Source organism: Taudactylus pleione, unplaced genomic scaffold (assembly GCF_031769625.1).
Source record: "Taudactylus pleione unplaced genomic scaffold, aTauple2 ptg000377l, whole genome shotgun sequence".
Lineage (NCBI taxonomy): Eukaryota > Metazoa > Chordata > Amphibia > Anura > Myobatrachidae > Taudactylus > Taudactylus pleione.
The window spans coordinates 5995334-6009997 of record NW_028284778.1 but is presented as its reverse complement, the minus strand read 5'-3'; the positions used below and the strand labels follow the sequence as shown (position 1 = coordinate 6009997).

Below are 14664 nucleotides of genomic sequence, written 5' to 3'. Positions count from 1 at the left end.
TCATACATCAGGAGCCATCAGCCCCTATTATACTCCTGCTCTCCTCCTCACATCATGTCACTGTGTTACCAGCCCAGAGATCTGACCAGTCTCCTCCCCACACTCTCTGGTGTATCTCATACATCAGGAGCCATCAGCCCCTATTTATACTCCTGCTCTCCCCCTCACATCATATCACTGTGTGTTACCATCCCAGAGATCTGACCAGTCTCCTCCCCACACTCTCTGGTGTATCTCATACATCAGGAGCCATCAGCCCCTATTTATACTCCTGCTCTCCTCCTCACATCATGTCACTGCTTGTCCATCCAACAATACCGCTTACTACCATACGGACAATAATCAAATACTGACCCTGGATTGTAATAGATATACACAAATATATCATCAGAGGTAAAGATAAGATAGGAGATCTTGCATATAGCCCAAATACCTGAAGTGTATATACTAATAGTATACGGTTAAAGGAATAGGATCAATTAACCCACTGTATATTAATTATATTAATAAAAGCTAAACTCAATAGCAACATTTTCAACAAGTGGAGAAGACGTATATCCTTACCACTACCTTTTCTATGTCACGGCTTTGCGTGCGCCTGGACCCGGAGTGGAGTTGGATGGCGAGTGAGGGTTCGTTTGCTGGTACTTGAAAGCAGGCGGTCTTAGGGGGGTATGACTCATGAAGGAATGGTACACACGAAGGGGTGAGACAAAGCTGGGAGTGCTGGCGGTTCACAGAGAACCGGGGTAGGCTGGGCAAATAGCGGGTAGACTGTGTCAGGAGACAAGTAGTAACAGGAGCAGAACCGCACCAAGGCTGAGAGGTGAAACTGCAGGAACACACTGGAGCGAGGGCACTTTAAGGAGCAAGGGAGCACAGAGAATTAGCTCACAGCATACGCTGTGATAGACGTTGCACTGGCAACTAAGGAGCCTCTTGACAGCCCTGTAGTACCCTCAGGTAGTGCAGGATTGGCTGCTAGCCTCCCTAGCCCAGGCTGTTACCTGATTAGCCCAAATCAACATGTGACCCAAATCCAAGATGGCCGCGCCCAGTGGTCACCGTGCGGAAGCGCTCTTAAGTCTCATCCCCTCTCGCCTGCCTCCAGATGGAAGCCCTTAGTCTGCGGAGGCTCACAGTACCCAGCGCTGCTCTCCAGGACCCTGCACCCCCACCGGAGATGCCGCGCCAGAGCGCCCGGAGCGGTAAGGACCGCGATCTCGGCAGCCTGTCAGCCCTGATCGTGACATTCCATTATCCATACAACTTAGAGTCTAACCTTAATATCCCCTCATATACTATGTAGCTCACCAAAACACAGACATACAGCAGGGTTCTTTTCATTTTATTGCACATTCTTTATTACATTCTTTATCACTATCTTTCTATTTTTTTAAACCATTATTTCGCTGGCTCCTGTCCTAAAGATAAGAACATTTTAAAGCATATCCAATAAATGTTAAGTTTTTATTTTATCTAATAAGGTAATCTCTATGTGCGCCACTCAAAGGAGTGTATTCTTGTTATGATGATCATCTCTTGTCCTTGGCAGCACCCCTGAATAAAATTGCAATTGACTTATAATATCAAAGCAAGGCTATCCTCAACCGATATTTCAGGTGTGTGCAAATGTATATATTCCTTTGTATTTGCCATCCACAATGGTACCAGGCAGGGCTGGTCACTATCCTGCTTGGTCTTCATCTTATTTTTGGGCTGTCTGTATGGCTCCTCCATGATGACCAGAATATAGTATCCTGCACAGAGGACTTAAAAGTACAATTTACCAAGATGTCTGTTATTTGATATGAAAAGCCTAGTGGGTAAAGTATCACCCTAAAAGGCTGGTCTGTAAGTATCGTTCTCCAGAATCCATTCTCCTATTGGAGAGAGCTATCTGTGAATTAGAGACACCCCACCCCAATAGAGATGAGGATGACATACCAGCTGTACAAGGAGTATAATAGGGGCTGATGGCTCCTGATGTATGAGATACACCAGAGAGTGTGGGGAGGAGACTGGTCAGATCTCTGGGCTGGTAACACACAGTGACATGATGTGAGGGGGAGAGTAGGAGTATAATAGCGGCTGATGGCTCCTGATGTATGAGATACACCAGAGAGTGTGGGAAGGAGACTGGTCAGATCCACATTAGGCCCTGCCCACTATAAGGGTACAGCTTGTATATCATCCTCACCTCTGTTACATTGCCGCCATCTCTATCCCCAGCCTCATGCAGGAATTGGGGCCTTACTAACAGTAAAATGTGAATCTCCAGCGTTTATCATTACTGGCCCAGCTTCTCTGGTTTCCTGTGGTGTCCTTTTCATGTGATCCAGACGGTCTATCATGTGGATACCCAGATATCATGTGACCGCTCCCCGCTTTATGCTGTAACCAATTGAGGCAGAGCCTCTGGCCACAATCGCTTGATATGTGGGAAGTGATGAGAGCTCTTCTAAGGGCTCAATCCAGTTAGGTGTGAGTAACGAGTTTGTTTCTTGAAACTCACACACTTCGCAGCGAAGCGCGCTCCCAATAATTCTACAATCCAAGCCTATTTGCACTACGCGCAGGGGAGGGGTGTGAATTTACTGCCAAATGAGATTTGCATGAAAATGTGGGGAGACCATCCTGGACCCCCCAAAATGGATAATTTCGTTAGCAGGACCATATAGACGGCTGTTTGTGGGCATTAGGTAGGTACTGTAGGTTTTTAAATTATCTCAAATGGCTGATTTGTGTTTTTATTTTTTTTTAGATGCTAGAAAATTATAAGAAACAAACTTTTTTCATTTAATCTCAAACGAATTAAACGAAAAATGCAAAAAAAAAGTAGGAAAAAGGGTGATTTTGGGGTACTTTGAGGGCACCTTGAAAAATGTTTTAAAAAAACAATTATTTTTCAACTAAAAAATTATTGTAATTAACTTTGGGGTGCATAAACTAACGAAAAAGGTTGATTTTTTTTAACCCCAAAAATGACGTAATTATTGGAATAATTAAGCTAATTAGAAACTTCCGAATGCCTAATTAGTCATTAGGGGGGGGGGTGTCCAAGGGGTTCGGCACGGTGTCACCACATTTTAAACTTACAATAAAGATTTTCCTTTCCATCTCTCACCCTCAGGGAGGTGCGAGTGGAAAGTTGCGAATTTTGGGGTGAAAATAAGTTCTCCTGTCAAATTTGGGGTACTTGAAAATGTGTGCTAGCATGATTTAAAGTCGCCAAAGTAAAGTTTTTAAAAACACACCTGAAAGAAGCACCTGCAATCAAAAAAACACCTCACGCCTACTTGCAGCCCCCCCAAAAAAGTCTATTTTGCTAGTTCTTAAGTTTGTACCCCCACTTTGCACTTTTTTTGCCCCCTTTTTCTATGTAATTTTTTTGGGTGTTCCTCTTATTCTTTTTAGTTATTTTTGATGCAGTTATCCTTTGGGGGGCTGTCCCAAGAGTGCAGAGTGGTTTCCCCACCTTTGCACCCCAAAATAGCGATTTTTGCACTTTTTTTCTCCACCTATCCAGTCAATCTTTTTCGCTTTTTACATTGCATTGCGTTTTCATGTACGCGGAAAGTGTTTGCAATTGAATACGGAGATAAGTTTCCGTCTGGCGAAAAGTCGAAATCGCTGATACTTTTTCGCGGATTCCGATTTTTCGCGGCTAATTGAATACGGGCCCAATAATCTCAGTAAATCACTGTGTTGTATTCCTGTCTATGGAAAGTACTTGCGATTTCGGATAGACATGTACCTTAGTAAATTTGCAGCTGATTGTGCTCTTTCTCCTCCTTGGACTGTTTAGGTATTGCCCCATAATCTGACACTGCATTCCCTCCCTGGATGCTGTTGGTTGTGCCTGTTGTTGAGTTCTCCTTTAGGATTTGTTAGATAAATAATTGAGCTCCTGGAGGAGGTGAGAGGGCTTAGGGGGAGGTATTTCAACTCCAATAGATTAGCTATTTAGTGAATACTCCTCCGCCTCCCCTCTAAACCCACAGTTTGCAGTGTGCCCCAGATGGACCGAGGAATTGATTTCTCAGTGAGTACAAAAAACCCTCTTTTCTGGAGCCACTTTTCCTATCCTTGCTTATAGCCGAAAGATAATTTGCAGGAACCTGCAATGGCTCTCACCATAGTATAAAATAAGTATAACGCTAGCTGTGTTATCGCTAATCGCTTCCCTTTCCCCATACAGAGGTAAGGTGGTTACTCACATTGCTCCCAGGCAAGAGCAATAAAGTGTCTGAGTGGCATCAGTGTGACACAGGATTTAATAGGAGAAAACTCAGGATATATACTGTGAGGAAAGCTGGGTCCCGGACACAATAAAGGTTACCTCGTACGGTGATTACGGTGAAACCCACCTGGATCACCATCGCCACCATCAGCTTTGGCCAGGCTGCATAAGCCAAAACTTACTGAGCCTATCTGTCTCCTGGCTGCTTGTGAGGCCAGGAATTCTGCATCCTACCACCCAGACTCTGGCCTTGGCACTCCCAGGAAATGGGGCAACACCCCCCCCCCCCCGTTTCCAGGAACTCAGTCTGGTGACTCCTCCTTCCCACCCCCAATCTGACATGCTGCAGCTTGTGGGCACTGCGTGCTAACATACAGGACTCATTCTGCGAATGCGTAAGCCCACAATCATCGGATATGTACATAAACCGTCGGGATTAGATATGTTTCTGAATCAGGCCTTGAATCCCCACCTGGTATCTTCTGATTGTGCCTGTTTGACACCTGATGCCTGTGTGTTCATCTTCTACCCCTTGTATTGGAATAATCCATACTGGGTGCTGAGCTAAGTGATCAAAAGAACCCTGTTCCTCCACATATACCATATACACCTATACTGCTAGGACAGACTACATGAGGGCTGGAGAGGCTCGTGGCTTGTCAGAATCAGTGGAGATTTCTCAAATGCAGTTGATGCGGCTGATCCCAAAATAGAGAGCCCAATGCAGAACCGGGAGATTGTGATATAGAAGACTGGTTTGCCAAGGGGGCACAGTGCCACAGGTGGGACAGTATGTCAGTGTGGTCAGTAGGGGAGGCTTATCTGTACGGTAAAGTGGCTGCCAGTATTTTCTTGGGCTCTCCAGTGGGAGAAGCCCACACAGGGGTTTGTGAGTGCACTATGTGATCCCAAAGCTCCTCTCTGGCTGCCAGATGAGGTGCAGGAAACACAGTGGGAGGACAACCTACACTGAGGGGTACAGTACAAAGTCTATCACTGACTTTAGCTGGTGAAGGAGGGGGTGAACTTACTGCTGGCTCCTGGTGGTACAGCCCTGGTCTCATGACAACAGCCGGCAGGTAGATTACAGAGACGTCTCCAGAGCTCCCCTGATGTGGATAGCATTGGCTGTGCAGCGTTGTCCATGGATGGCCATGACTGTCAAGTCCGGTGTATGAGACTAGAGAATGGAGCAAGACAACCACTCGGATGGTGCAGTGTGGAGGTGCCCAATAATCTGCTGAGTCTGCAACCGCAGATGTATCCAGGTGGTGAATATGGGCAATAGCAGACTCCATGTCTGCCTAATAGGAGCAATGTGCAGGAGCTGTTCGGTTCCAATGACGGTCTAGTCATGCTACCGAAATAGAGAAGTTTCTACTTCAGGGTCCATAGGGTATCCACAGGATACCTTGGGGTATAGGTGTGACGTCAGTCGCAGGGCACCAAAGAGTTAAGCTTTCAGCCTCCCAGGATGCACTAGGTCCCCCTCCTATACCCCGCCCCCGGGCCAAGGCACCTCAGTTTAGTTTGGTGCCCGGCCGGAGTCGGGTGCACCTGTTGGAGTGGGGGCTAGAAGAGCCCCTGAAGCTTATTCTTCATGCAGCTGTGGCTGCACAACTGGATGAACAGCATGGACAGTCAGTCATGACGTCCATGCTGTCTTCCCTACACCCCGCCGGTACCAGAACGCCGGTACTGATCCGGGGATGCTGGTGGGCGTCTGGGGTCACAGCTAGCGGTGACCCCAGATGCTCCGGACCATGGCCGGATTCAAGGGGGACAGAGGTAAGCAGCGGGGTCCCGCGGTGGGTCCCCGCTGATCACATGGTCCTAAGTCCCCAGGCAGGGGGCTCCCTGGGGACTGGCTGCAGCGTGGAGCCAGGCGACCAACCTGCGCTTCCACTACCCCCTGGGACAGCGGACCGCAGCAGAGCGGTAGCGCTGCGGCGTCCCAGGGGTTAAATGCATGCCAGGGGAGCGCGCCTTCCCTGTCTCACAGCCGGCGCCTCCCCCGCTGCACACAGCCCTCTCTGCACTGTGCTGACTGGTCCTGTGTCAGCGCTCCTCCCCCAGGCCAGCCTCCTCTCTGCTCCTCGGCGGCCATCTTCTCCAGAACGCATGGTGAACGCTGCTGGAAGCGCTGGACGGAAGCATCGTGGTCTGGGTCCCCCCGCATACCTCTCCTCCGCTGTGGTCAGGTCTGTGTATGCAGCGCTGTGTCCTACCAGGCCCTGTGTCTGTGTAGTTGAGTGATCAGCGCTGTTAGTGCAGGAATTGTTATTTTTCTGCATTGTATGTGACTGTGCTAGCGCTGCTGCCTGTAATCTTTTCTTCTCTAAACTGTCAGCTTTATTACTGTCCCTGTTCTTTCTGCTAAAGCCCTTGCGGTGCGGTGCTGCAGGGTGGTCTCTCGCCTATTTAATACTTAATTGGTGAGAGAGGTCACATACGTGGTGCCATCATGTCTGAAAGTGATTTTCCCCTCCGGCTACAGTGTACCACGTGCAAAGTACCGTTAGCGGAGGGGGAGGGTAGCGCGGAGGGCCTTTGCCGGCAGTGTTTGTCCATGGCGCAGCCTATTACGGTTACAGCACCGGTACAGGAGCCGCCCTGGGCTTGTTTCGCTCAGGCGTTAACAGCTTTAGTGGGCCAGTTAGCTCCGCAGCCCGCGTTTACTCCGATGGGTTTGTCCCAGCAGTCTGTGGTGTCGTCACCCATGCAGGGGTTCCCACGACAATTGGTGGTACCCCACAGTCTCCCTATTTCCCCGCTCCCGGGTTCTCAGGAGCCAGCGTGGGTTAACTCCCTGACGAGTTCTGTACAGCACTTGTCGGATGTGTTGCAAGGGGAGTCTGTGATGCGGTCTCATAAAAGGCCGGTGGCGTCTCTGTCCGCTCCTTATGAGGATGACGAAGGGACGTCTGATGATGGGGAGATTCTAGATCCTTACGATCAGGAACCTCTCCATACTAAGGACGCTGATGCTAAGTCCAAAGTATATATTCCTGGACTTATTCGGGCGGTCCGCACAGCCTTGGTGATTGAGGACGAAGTTCCCCCAGCGGCTAAATCTAAGTATGCCTTTTTCAAAGATGTGAAGGGCGATGCCACAGTCTTTCCTCTTTCGGGTCAGTTGGTGGACCATTTAGAGGAGGCGTGGAAACAACCTGGCAAAAGATACCAGCCGCAGAGACGCCTGGCGGTGGCTTATCCGTTCGCGGATAATTATTTTGCGAAGTGGGAATCCCCTCCACAGGTGGATTCTCACGTGACCCGTCTTGTCCGTAGTGCCACATTGCCGATGCCATCCATGTCCTCCCTTAAGGATGCTACGGACCGCAAGGTAGAAATCTGCCTGAAGTCCGCTTATTCCCTTGCAGGGGGGGCAGCACGGCCGGCTATGGCCATTTGCTGGGTTGCCAGAGCGATGGAGCGCTGGGCGGATTCATTAGAGGCTTCTTTTGAATCCGACTGTCCGGCCGATCAGGCGGAGTTGATTGGCAATCTCCGTGATTCGGCCACCTACATCAACGAGGCGGCTCTAGACATTAGTACTCTGGTGTCTAGAATTTCTTCAGCAGCAGTAGCTGCTCGTCGCACCTTGTGGCTGCGATCCTGGAAGGCGGACGCAGATTCCAAGAAAGGTCTGGAAGCGCTGCCGTTTACCGGAGAAGTTCTCTTCGGTCCGGATCTGGATAAGATTGTGGCCACGCTGGCGGCAGCCAAATCTGCCTGTCTCCCGTCGGCCGCTGCTCCTTCTGGTTCGGGACCATCGTCCTTTCGGTCATCTAGGGCCCAGGGCAGGCCCAAACCACAGTCGTTTCCTCGACAGGCTGGCCCTAAGAAATCGGTCAAGCCCCGGAAGCAGGCATGGAGTACCAGACGTCCGGCCCCCAAGCCAGATGACAAGCCTGTGGCCTGACGGTCCGGGCCTCCCTTTGGGGGATCCCAGGGTGGGAGGCCGCCTGCTACAGTTCGCCCAGTGTTGGTCGACCACTACGACAGACACTTGGGTTCTGGAGGTGGTTTCCCACGGATACGCCCTCTCCTTCCGGCACAGACCCCCGGCTCGCTTCTTCACCACGGGTCTCCCATCAGACCGGAACAAGGCTACGGAGCTGCGGAAGGTATTGCACACTATGCTCCAGGCTGGAGTTATAGTGGCGGTTCCATTCTCCCAGAGGGGCCAGGGTTTCTATTCAAATCTATTTTTGGTACAGAAACCCAATGGGTCATATCGTCCGATTCTCAACCTCAAAGCACTCAACAAGTCTTTGCGGGTCCCGAAGTTTCGGATGGAGACCCTACGGTCCATCATTCTGGCGCTGGAACCTGGGGACTACTTGGTGTCATTGGACATACAGGACGCTTACCTGCATGTCCCTATTCTTTGGCGCCATCAACAGTTCCTCAGGTTTGCAATCAGCAGCGACCACTTCCAGTTTCGGGCGTTACCTTTTGGCCTGGCAACAGCACCACGTGTTTTCACCAAGGTGATGGCGGTCATGGCGGCTTCTCTGCGGCTGCAGGGAGTCCGCATGTTGCCGTATTTGGACGACCTGTTATTGGTGGCAGGATCTCCAGAGCTCCTGTTACGCCACTTGGACCTGACCATTGCACTGCTGCAACGGCACGGCTGGCTAATCAACTGGCAGAAGTCCACTCTAATCCCGTCTCGGAGGATTCTGCATCTTGGAGCCTTATTGGACTCGGGACAGCAAAGGATCTTCGTGACGGAGGACAAGATCTCTGCTTTACAGTCAAGGGTGCGCAGTTGTCTGCACAGCCGCCGGGTGTCCTTACACTCGGCGATGAGGTTACTGGGCTCCATGGTGTCGGTGTTCGACATGGTGGAATACGCCCAGTTTCACTCCAGACCTCTGCAGCACCTGATCCTGTCCAAGTGGAACGGGCTGACTCAGTCTCTGAAGTCCCAGACGATTGTGCTCACCCAGGAGGTTCGCCTGTCCCTTACGTGGTGGTTACAGACGACCCACCTCAACAAGGGACGTCCGTTCTGGGTTCCAAATTGGGTCCTGTTGACAACGGACGCCAGTCTTCGGGGCTGGGGAGCAGTTTCGGGTCCACACTTGTTCCAGGGCAGGTGGACGCCGACAGAAGCGGAGCTTCCAATAAATATCTTGGAACTCCGTGCGGTCTTCAATGCTCTCCAGCAGGCACAGCGGTTTCTCCAGGGTCGCCCGGTGCAGGTCCAGTCGGACAACGCTACCACCGTGGCCTACATAAACAGGCAAGGAGGAACTCGCAGTCGGGCGGCTCTCGTAGAGGTCTCTCGGATCCTGGTTTGGGCGGAGCGCAATCTTCCGGCCATATCAGCGGTCTTCATCCCGGGAGTGCTCAATTGGGAGGCGGACTTTCTAAGTCGCCAGGACGTTCATCCGGGGGAATGGTCCCTGCACCCGGACGTTTTTCAACTACTGGTGGACAGGTGGGGTCTTCCAGAAATCGACCTCATGGCGTCCCGGCACAACAACAAGTTGCCGGTGTACGGGTCTCGCACAAGAGACGAAGGGGCGTCTCTGGTGGATGCTCTGTCCGTCCGGTGGACGTTCCGGTTCGCATACCTGTTCCCTCCGGTCTCCCTTCTTCCACGGGTAATCCGGAAATTCAAACAGGAAGGAGGGACGCTCCTGTTGATAGCTCCCGCGTGGCCCAGACGGCACTGGTTCTCAGACCTTCAGGGTCTGTCCGTGGACATTCCTCTGCGGTTGCCGCTACGACCGGACCTTCTGTCTCAGGGTCCTTGCCTTCACCCGGACCTGACTCGGCTGTCTTTGACGGCGTGGCTGTTGAGACGGCCATGCTGAGGTCCCGGGGGTTTTCCAGCTCTGTGGTGCGTACCATGTTACGAGCTCGGAAACCGTCTTCCGCGAGGATATACCATCGCGTGTGGCATACGTTCTTCCAGTGGTGTCGACCGAGAGGTTATGCACCGCGGGAGTTTCGTCTGTCTCGGATTCTCGCCTTCCTACAAGCGGGACTAGATCATGGGCTTCGCCTTGCTTCTTTGAAGGTACAAGTTTCGGCCCTATCTGTCTGGTTTCACCGTAGGATTGCTACAATCCCGGATGTGCGCACCTTTATGCAGGGTGTTCTCCGCATTCAGCCGCCCTTTGTTCCACCTGTGGCGCCTTGGGATTTGGCTGTGGTCCTGAGGGCTCTCCAAGGACCGCCGTTTGAACCACTGGGCTCAGTGGATCTTAAATGGCTAACAGCTAAGACTGTTTTCCTTCTGGCCATTGCTTCGGCCAGACGTGTTTCTGAGTTAGGGGCTCTTTCTTGTAGACCCCCTTTCTTGGTTTTTTATGGGAACAGGGCAGTGCTCCGCACTCGGCCCGAGTTTCTTCCCAAAGTTGTTTCCCAGTTTCATATTAACGAGGAAATAGTTGTTCCGGCCTTTAACTCACCGGGTCTTTCCGTGGGTGAGGCCTCTTTGGATGTTGTGCGGGCCTTAAGGACTTATGTTGACCGCACTTCTTCGTTTAGGAAGTCGGACGCTTTGTTTGTCCTCTTTGGCTTCCGTAAAAAGGGTTGGCCTGCTTCAAAGCAAACTTTGGCAGCCTGGATCCGTATGGCTATTTCTGAAGCTTATCTTCATGAAGGCCTACCGGTCCCTCCTTCTCTGAAGGCTCATTCCACTAGGTCTGTGGGTCCTTCGTGGGCAGCTCGACGTGGTGCCTCGGCAGTTCAGATCTGCAAGGCTGCTACGTGGTCTTCTGTCCATACCTTCGTGAGGTATTACAGGTTTGACACCTTCGCCTCTCAGGATGCTTCCTTCGGGCGGCGGATTCTCCTTTCTGCACAGGAGCGTCCCCACCCTTAAAGGATACTGCTTTGGGACATCCCCAAGGTATCCTGTGGATACCCTATGGACCCTGAAGTAGAAAATATGAGATATGGTAAGAACTTACCCTTGTTATCTCTATTTCTACGAAGTCCATAGGGTTCCACAGGACTCCCGCCCTGTCGCACCTGTGCTGCAGATGGGCTTTGCTCTGGTCACCGGTTTTCCGTCTCCCTCTGGTGAGAATGTGATTCTTGTATGTGTCCAGATCTTTGTTCTCTCTCTTCCTTCTCCTCCTCCGGCCTATGGCTTGGTAACTAACTGAGGTGCCTTGGCCCGCGGGCGGGGTATAGGAGGGGGACCTAGTGCATCCTGGGAGGCTGAAAGCTTAACTCTTTGGTGCCCTGCGACTGACGTCACACCTATACCCCAAGGTATCCTGTGGAACCCTATGGACTTCGTAGAAATAGAGATAACAAGGGTAAGTTCTTACCATATCTCATATTATATAACATAAGTCTAAAATTCTCAGAGTCCATTGAGGACCACTGGACACCCTCCCTTGCACGTTTGCTGGTAAATACCTGAGCTCCTGTACACTTATATCCCAGTTTTCCTGTGGCTTCCCGTGGGCCTTGTGGAAATGTTCTAACATAAGTATAAACCCCTTTTTCTTTTTCAGGGTCCATAAGGCTCCACAGGGAGACATTGAGGTATAGGTGGGACCTGGAGGTCCGGACAGCGAAGCTTTTCAATCCCAGGATACTCCGGTCCTTCCCCCTATACCCAGCCCACAGCCTGAGGGCACTTTAGTTTAGTTGGTATGCGACAGGATCTGGACCACCATTATAACAGAGGGCTGCATTAAGCAGCCCAAGCTTTCATTTTATGATTTCATTTACTTTTTAATTTTACCAAACGGGTGAGCAGTACCAGACTGTCCTCCGGACGTCTGTGCTGCCCGCCCCATCACCCCTCGCAGCGCCGTGACACCAAGCCTGTGTTAGTTACTCCCGGCAGGGCTCCGTGGTTGACTAGCTAGCAGGCTACCTGTACCCCACACTGCAGCCCGGAATCCAGGGGACAGGTAAGGCAGAACCCTGTTTGCGGGGACCCGCGTTTTAGTGCAGTCTTGCCTCTGGTCTCAGAAGACAGACCGGAGGTGCTGATGTGGACACTGGCTCGCCCACTACAATAGACCACCAGGGCATAACTATATTGGCGCAAAGGCATATTCTTAAGGCCAGGGGACCTAGTGGTTAACGTCAGCCAGGGCATAAGGAGCTCTCCCTGCAGCCCCTTCCCCAGCTCAGGGCACTTTTCTACTGTGGTTTTGGTGTTCCCTGAGCTGCTCCTCCCTCACCACCCGCCCCCTCAGAGACACACGGCAGCCATTTTATGCAAGCTGGTCTCCAGGAAACGCTAGGTCCAGTATCCCTGTGTACCTCTCCCATGGGCCAGGTTATACAGCGCTATATCATACCAGCCACTGCGGTCTGTGTAGTTGATTTTAGTGCCCATTGCAGACATGTTATGTTTGTTTTCTGCATTTGTATGTGACTTGTGCTAGCGCTAATCTCTATTTTCTATACTGTCAGTTTATAACTGTCCCTTTATTCTACTATACCCTGACATACTAAGGTATAGGGGGTTCATTGTAGCTCACATCTATATAATTGTGAGGACTATCACATCCTATATAGTGCGGTTGCACGCTACATTGTGCCATATATAGCAAAGTTGCACACTACATTGTACCTTAATACATAGGGTGTTCCCCACACTGTATATTCTATTATTCTTGTGGCTATGTCTGGCAGAGGAAAGAATAACAAGCAGCCTGAGGCTGCTGCCCCTACTCTGTTGTCCTGTAAGTCCTGCTCAGCGGGCTTAGCCCCAGCGGACCTCATTCAGGATGGTCTTTGTACTAATTGCTACACAGCCCCAGGCCCCTACGCCCTGGTGTCTCTCCCTCAGGGCCTACCCTGGGTAGATTTTTCACAGATGCTGGCCGAATTTGCGGACCACATAGCAGTCCCCGTGGTGGCTCCCCCTGTGGGATGGCCACAGCAGGTACTCCTTGAAAATCCTGTGCCTCCCCCATGGGTAGACGAACTGTCTACCTCAGTACAGTCCTCTACGGTCTTTCAGCAAATGCTGCAAAAGGAAAAGCCATTACCTACTAAATTTAGTAAACGTGCTGTGTTATCTTCCCAGCCCACTCAGTTAGCTGATTCTGATATATCATCTGGGGAGGCAGAAGTTGAAGATCTCTCTCACTCTGACTCCGTCTCAGGAGAAGAGGAGCCACCCTCTAAACTATATATACCTCCTATTTGTAAAATAGATTTTACAGCTCTCACAAAAGAAGAGGATGAACCCGCTCCTAAGAAAAAGAATACACTTTTTAAACGACAAAAGGTGGTTTTACCAGTGTTCTCTCAATCAGATATCTGATCACATCAGTGAAGCATAGAATATGCCTGGTAACAGATTTCAAATTCCAAAACGGTTCCGTTCCTTTTACCCTCTTCCAGCTGCTGATTGCATTAAATGGGAAGTTTCCCCAGCAGTGGATTCTCATGTAACACGTCTGGTTAAAAATGGCACATTACCCATTCATACTGCAACCTCCTTGAAGGAGACTACTGATAGATGTATAGAAGCTTGTCATAAATCCATTTACTCCCTTACATGAGCTATTACTCGTCCTGCTAGGGCTACGGCCTGGGTGGCGAAAGCCATTTAGAGTTGGTCAGAGGCCCTAGAAGAGACATTGCCCTATGATGCTTCAAGGGAACAAATTTCCTACATATCTCACATTAGGGTTTGTAGCCTCCTACTTAGGTGAAGCAGCTATGGATACAGCTCTCCTGGCCTCCAGGATATCTGCCACTTCGGTAGTGGCCCGCCGTATTGTTAGGCTCCGTTCCTAGAAAGCAGATTCGGACTCAAAACAGGCTCTGGAGTCTCTGCCTTATTTGGGAGACATCCTACTGTATTTGTTCCAGAACTAGATAAAATTGTGACTACTTTGGCGGCTTCCAATACTGTGTTACTGCCCTCTCCATATAATACAGGCAAGGCCAAAGGTCAGTCCTTTTCACGGCAGCAGACATCAGCCAAGGCCTCCATGCCTAGGGCCAAACAAACCTGGGCTACTAGATGTCCACCTGCCAAGTCTGAGGACAAGCCTGCAGCCTGATGGGGCGGGCCTCTCCCTGGAGGCTCACAGGGTGGGAGGCTGACTTCTTCAATTCACCCAGGTTTGGCATCAAACAACGTCAGATGCCTGGGTAAGACAAGTGGTCTCCCACGGATACGCCCTCTCCTTCCTTCTTTTGCACAGGGCCGCCATCGAACTTGACCAAGGCCCTGCTGCTCCAAAGAGCAATTCAGTCCTTACTGAATTCAGGAGTAATAATTCAGGTCCCCTCTCACAACAGGGCAAGGGTTATTCTACCCTTTTCTTAGTTCAGAAGCCCAATGGGTCTCATCGGCCTATCCTCAACCTCTAATCTCTGAACAAGTTTATCAACGTACCAAGGACCTCATTGAGAGTCGGTAGTTGCGGCCCGCACGGTCGTATAGGAAAAGGGGCCGATATGCGAAT

The 14664-nt window shown here is 50.7% G+C and overlaps 1 protein-coding gene across 1 annotated transcript in view; it reads left to right on the top strand.

The window, feature by feature from the left end:
• The window catches only part of LOC148508087 (uncharacterized), a 48356-nt gene that overhangs the window by 15696 nt on the left and 17996 nt on the right, over positions 1 to 14664 (top strand). The window lies entirely within an intron of this gene.